Source organism: Electrophorus electricus, chromosome 13 (genome assembly GCF_041902795.1).
Source record: "Electrophorus electricus isolate QZ-2024a chromosome 13, ASM4190279v1, whole genome shotgun sequence".
Taxonomy (NCBI): domain Eukaryota; kingdom Metazoa; phylum Chordata; class Actinopteri; order Gymnotiformes; family Gymnotidae; genus Electrophorus; species Electrophorus electricus.
Window position 1 is genome coordinate 10,077,501 of NC_137509.1, and position 6,269 is coordinate 10,083,769.

Sequence of the window (6,269 nt, forward strand, 5' to 3'; positions counted from 1 at the left end):
TCCTGATGAGATTTTAGCCATATGCGTTTACATTTGGTAGTCAAAAGCATCTCCAGTTAATCACTTTGAAATCAGATTGTTATGTGGCATGTAATATGCAAATCAGCTCTTTGATATTTCTTTGAATATCGATTGGTTTCTGTGGGTTGTTGGTAGTTTTATTCTGAACAGCAGTGTCAGTATAAATGGCTTATAAGAGTTACTCATGTCTAGGGACCAATTGTATGCATCCTCTGAGTTTTGGTAGAGGAATGTAGCTTGGAGAGAAGGATGCATGTACATTACCATAACGTCTGGCTAAAATACGTCTCAGACCACTTCCTGAATTGGTTTGAGCTAATCTGTTTTAAATGCGTTTTAGCTGTTTTCACACCTGTATTTTTATGTGGATAATCTCCGACTGAATATAATCCTGATACTAAGACACATGAAACGACCAGGTGTAAACGAAGTCTCGTAGACATATTCCCCAGAGTACGATCCTGGGATAGGAAAACGGCCCGGCATCTGCTGCTTTGTTGGGTACGAGACAGGCGACGCAGTCCTGTGTGCGGGAGTGGCTGTGAACTGAGCCCAGTCGTGCCATCTCTCTGCACTGATACACAAAGGTTTTGAACACTAAAACCTTTCCAAATCTGTTTGGGCCAACAAACAGTGGTTCTAGATAAGTCTCTGATCTGGGCCAGGCGACCCAAGGAAAAGTCTCAAAACCAATACCTTTTTGACTTCTGGTTCCCACACCCACCCATCAGCTAAATCTGCAACTGCTGTACTATGCATGTTATCCTTTTTGACCTTCTCACCGTAATCCTCAACAGCTGCCATGATGGCAGATAAACTCTGTGGCAAATAATTTGTGATGAATGCTTGTATCACTATTTCATTTATTTCACTATTTTATTTGGTTCACTATCTTGCAGATATGACATTTTGTTGTTGTTGCTGCTGTTTGCATTCAGGCCATATATGATGATGCATTCAGGTCATGCATGAGACAGTACTGTTTTTGTAAATGCGTGGATGCTTGTTTTCACCAATAAGATATAACAAGCAATGACAAGGGAGTTGAGGAGGCATTCACACTTGTGTTAATCAGTTCTTGTTAATTAGAAGGATTGCATTCATTTGTATTGCATAGATAGGATATAAGAGACTTTGAAATTACATTATTTTCAGTGACAGTTTCAACAAAAGACTGTGAATCCATTTTGAATGTTTGCGTAAATAGCTCCCAAGGTGTGATCTTGCTTTCTTCTAAGTTATAAAAACAAACGTTTTACACCGGCGCAGACAAAACCCAATTTTGGTTACCTGCTCTTCACAGCAGAATCATGTTGCAATATGTGCAATAAGTTGCAATATTGCCTGTTCAAAGCAACCTTTAAAGGACTATAGTTGAAGCTGTTGCTGAAGCAAATTTTACTAGGGGTTACTAAGGATTTAAAAAGGATTTCTAAAGATTTGAGCCTCCAGCCGAGCAGACAGTTTTACGAACAGTGGAAATTCAGCATGGCTGCTACTTTGTCTAGGAGTGGGCATCCTACCCAGATCAGCGCAAGCGTCTGCTGGAGAATCCTCAGACGAGACGCAAGATGTCCTGCGTGGCTACAACGGAGCTGCTGGCATCTCTTGCACTTTATAACATCCGTGTTCATGAGCTGACCATTACGAATGCACAGTCAAGCACGGTGGAGGAAATGTTGGGCTCATTTGCTGAACTAGGACCTGAATGTCTTGTGTTAATTGAGGGAGAAATGAATTTCAAGTTGCATTTATAAAATCTGCAGCAGGATTTTAGTGTGTCTCTCTGTGATCTAAAGCTGAAACGCTGTTGAGTCATGCAGCATGACAATAACTCAAAACACAGCAGCGAATGAACAACAGAGTGGCTGAAGTTAAAGAAATTCTGTATTTGAGAAAGGCTGAGCGTGACAGAGACCATCACCCCCTAAAGAAGCGGGTAGTGTGAGGGAGACCATCACCCCCTGAAGGAGATATATATATATATATATATATATATATATATATATATATATATATATATATATATATATATATATATATATGAGTGTGTGTGTGTGTGTGTGTGTGTCTCCTCAAGTGTAGAGTTTGGTCCTAAAGCCCTGTGTTTCAAACTGACACCCACACACACAAAGTGGTGTCAGCAGCCAAGAGGATTATAGCTAGTCTTAATATCTGATTTTAATTACTGTGGTAACACAGTGATCATGACTTATTAGTAGGAGACTTGTGTGCTGGAACTGAACCAAAGCGCCTGGGCTCTTAGCATTTACTTTGAGACTTCTGATGAAAAGCTATGGAGTCTTTCATACACTATACAAGTATCCCAGGCACTGCTTAAGTTCAGTTTGACAGTATCTACCCTCATGAATACATACAGAGAAAAATGTGTAACAAAAATTTTGTAATAATAATGATAATAATAAAGATACATTTAAATAATTTGGTTCAGAAAAGAAATAGTGTGTGGCGTGTGTAAGTATGTACAGTATGTAGTTGATCTGTTGACTCCACTGGCGGTACAGATTTACAGAGTCAGAGGTCTATCTCTTCATAGTCCCCTTCCTGAGCAGTGGCTAAAGAGATTAACCCATTTAAACTGCTCTAGAGTGGCAGGGCTTCTCTGCTTTCCAGGAATGTGCTTGGCCTCTCTTACGCAAAACCGTTTCCTGCTGGATTCTCCATGGCGATGATCGGCTGCCTCTGGTGATAGTGTGCGAATACAGCCCTGGTGAGGGATAACAGACCACATGGTGGGAACACACACAGGTCATGGTTTCGCACTGTCTCATCCCCTGGGGGTCAATGGACAGTGAGACGGCCTCTGTCTCTGTAATCCTCAGTCCACACAACAAACACCCCCACCCTGTGTTCACGCTCTTTTACTCTTCTGTCTTTTAGGCCTAAGGGGCACTTTCCCTGCCTATGTACACCATGGATCATGAAACCTGCATGTTATGTAGATTTGTTTTATTTATTATTTTATTTATTTTGCGGGGGGTGGGGGGTGTAAGGGGGTCGTGTCCCATTCAAAGCTTGAAGGGGTGGTAACCCCCCATCCCACCCCCTCGCCCCCACCACCACCACCCAATTCCTGCTCACAATATTTTGGTGATTTTGTGTTTGTGTGCACATGTGTGTACGCATGCAAAGTGTTATGTGCTTTCTCCTTGCTGTTAGATTTGGCCAACATTATTATTCCTTTTAAATATTCCTTCATATTTATTCATCATTATTATTATTATTATTATTATTATTATTATTATTATTATTATTATTATTATTATTATTATATTGTTATTATTATTAATATTAATATTATTAATGTTATTCATTATTATTCAATTAGTGTTGGGTGCTGTGGTGGGAAGATGGTGGAGTGACTAGTCCTCCCACCAGTTCGTGCTGCCTGCTCCTCCCCTAATCACGGACAGTTGCTGTGGATTCATGGAGGAGCACCCACAGTATAAACACTCGAGCCTTCCAGCCTCGGAGCCAGAGCTGTAACAGAGACCGTGTTACAGATAAAGAAGGTAGTGTCTAGATGGGATCAGTGCACTGTGTTAATCAGACACTTGACTCACACTAGTGTGTATGCGCTTATGTTTTTCCACAAGCTTGGTCTTTTACATCACGTCGTTACGTCCTCACGCGTGTTTGACGCGAATGCAGTCCGTGTGCCTTTAGCATACTAGTGCTACTTTTCAAACATTTAAAAACAAGGTAAACTGAACATGCTTTCTGTAACAATGTGAGACATCATTAGCTTGTTGGCTGGTGCAAGCCATAGACAAACCCTGGATTAAAAATGAAAGACACTTTCTGTAGTTTAGTTTGTTAGCGATAGCTAGCCAAGTTGCATGTTTTGTCGTTCTAGCAGTGTTTCATGTCTCTGTGTCATCGTTGTTTTTTTGGTGATTTTTTTTGGTCCCCAATAATTCCTGCTGACACTACTCATATGATGTGATAGGTTGGGTGATGTGAGTAGTGTTCCCACACACCAAGTTGAAGCGAATCCTACACCAATGCTTTCACATAAATGTAATGACTTATTTTGGTCCTATTACTATGCATCACTTATAAAAAAAATAGCAGTTGAATTCCATTGAGTAATCCTTCATCTAACAGAGTCAGTTGCCCAGAAGATTGGAAACAACCGGATAAACCATGAATCTGGTACACCAGCAAAATAAGTACAAAGCTTCAAGATATTTGAAACAATTATATTAAAAAAGTTTAAATGAAGCCACTCTGTTGAAGATGAAGATCTGGGGGCAGTAGAATGAGAAGAGATCCAACATCAGGCAGACATGAGTGTTGTGGCTCTGCTGGCACAGACTCCAGAGCGCATTCTAGATCTACAAGGTGGCCCATATCTTCCATAACATGAGTAGATTTACTCGAACATCCTCTTACGGACCGCAGGCCTGAGAGCCACGGGGTCGTCCCTTCACGTTACTGAGACAGAAGCAGCTCCTGCTCATTCCTGCGTTGGCCTTTAAACACACGTATACATGCTTTAATGGAGGACAAAAAAAAAAAGAAAGAAAGAAAATGGCTCTCGCAATGTGTCACTCGCTTCACAACTCTGTTTGCTGCGATAGCATCGCTCAGGAGCTTGTCAACACAGCAAGGGAACAACGCCCGGACGAAGCTTGCTGACTAAAAAATGAGGTGGGAAAACCAGAGGGGGGAATGGGGGTTGGGGTGGGGCACAAATAACAGCACAACAAGGCCATCAGCTCCAGGCTGCTTGCTTATCTGTCTGAAGGCTGGCTGAGGTGTTTGGCTTTTCGCGCCTCGACCCTTTTAAACATGTTTATAATTGCTTTTCAGGCGACAGGCACCGGAGACGGCGATGTCTGGGCAGGCCGTCTCTCACGCTAGGACAATCGAACGAGTCAGTGGCAAACGAGACGGCCCATGGTGCCTCTTCTCATCTTGGCTGCCCCGCCCATGCCCCTGAGAGATTGCTTATCGAGCAGCCAAGGTAATGCGAATAAAGGGTGTTCACTTTCGGGGGGCCGGCGGCGCGCCGTCTCTTTGCCCTCCCATCATTCAGGGGGTCCGATAATTCATCAGACCTTGCCTTTAATTAAAAAGAAAAGTCAGGGAGGTAATTGAAAGTAATGTGTTCCTCGTAAGCAGCGCTCTGCTGTGGAGGGGAGAGAGGCAAAGAGAAGAAAACGATGCAGTGTGTAATGTTCGCCGACAGTGATGATACATCAGTGCCTTTTAATCTATGCTTGACCTCAGCGACTGGAAGAGAAGCACAGGGCAGTAGTATCCAGACTTTTTGTCCCTTCCTCTTTTCTTACAGAAGACACGGTGGGAAGAAGGGAGGGGAACAGCGGCCCAGGGGACTACAGTGCTGCTCCGCCGTGCTAAATGAGACGTTTCTGTTCCTGTGGGCCAGTATGTTCTGAACTCAGCAATGACAGAGGAGTCCCTCCAGTGAGCTGTCTGCAGGGTTACAGCCCAGCATGGTGTCTGTGGAGCTAATGACTCATTCTGCCATTTAGGATCATAATGAATAAGTGATTTTGACTGCAGAAAGAGCAGTGAACAGTGCACTAAAAGTGGTCAGTGTTACCTCTGTTTGCTGGCAAACTAAAACTGCCTTGAGCTAACCTTAATCATTAGGAACATATTATCCGTGATGGATCATCTGAGCATCATAAAGTACAACACTAACCAGATCTTTCACTGTGTAGGTGGCTGCTTTCACGGGTCCGATCATCTGGCAATGCCTTTCTGCAGTTTCATGTGGAATGCATGGAAAAGGGAAGGAGATCCAGAGAGTACAGGCTAATGGGCGGGAGCTGGCCCCCTGGCCTTGTACCTGCATGGCGTATCATCCCTGTGGTCCTCTGGCTCCCCGCCCCATACGGAGAGCTACAGCTGGGATTAGAGTGAAGGCCGTGGCCCTGCGGCCGTTCCAGCCAACAGCAGGACTGCCAGCCTCTCTGGAGTTACACACAGCACATACGTGGCAGTCATTAGAAGCATTGCAACAGAAAGGGGTGTGTGTGTGAAGTTTGGTTATGTAGACAAACACACACACGCACACACAGATGCATGTTTTTAAAAGCAGGAGAGGAAGAAGAAATAGGACCATAAGTTACAGTAAGTTTGATGGCACAATATGACCCCATTAACACCTGGTAGTAAATCTACATGAATCTGACCATGAGCAAATCTGACCATATTGGCTCATAAATTACTTTAAATTATAACAAATTTGTACC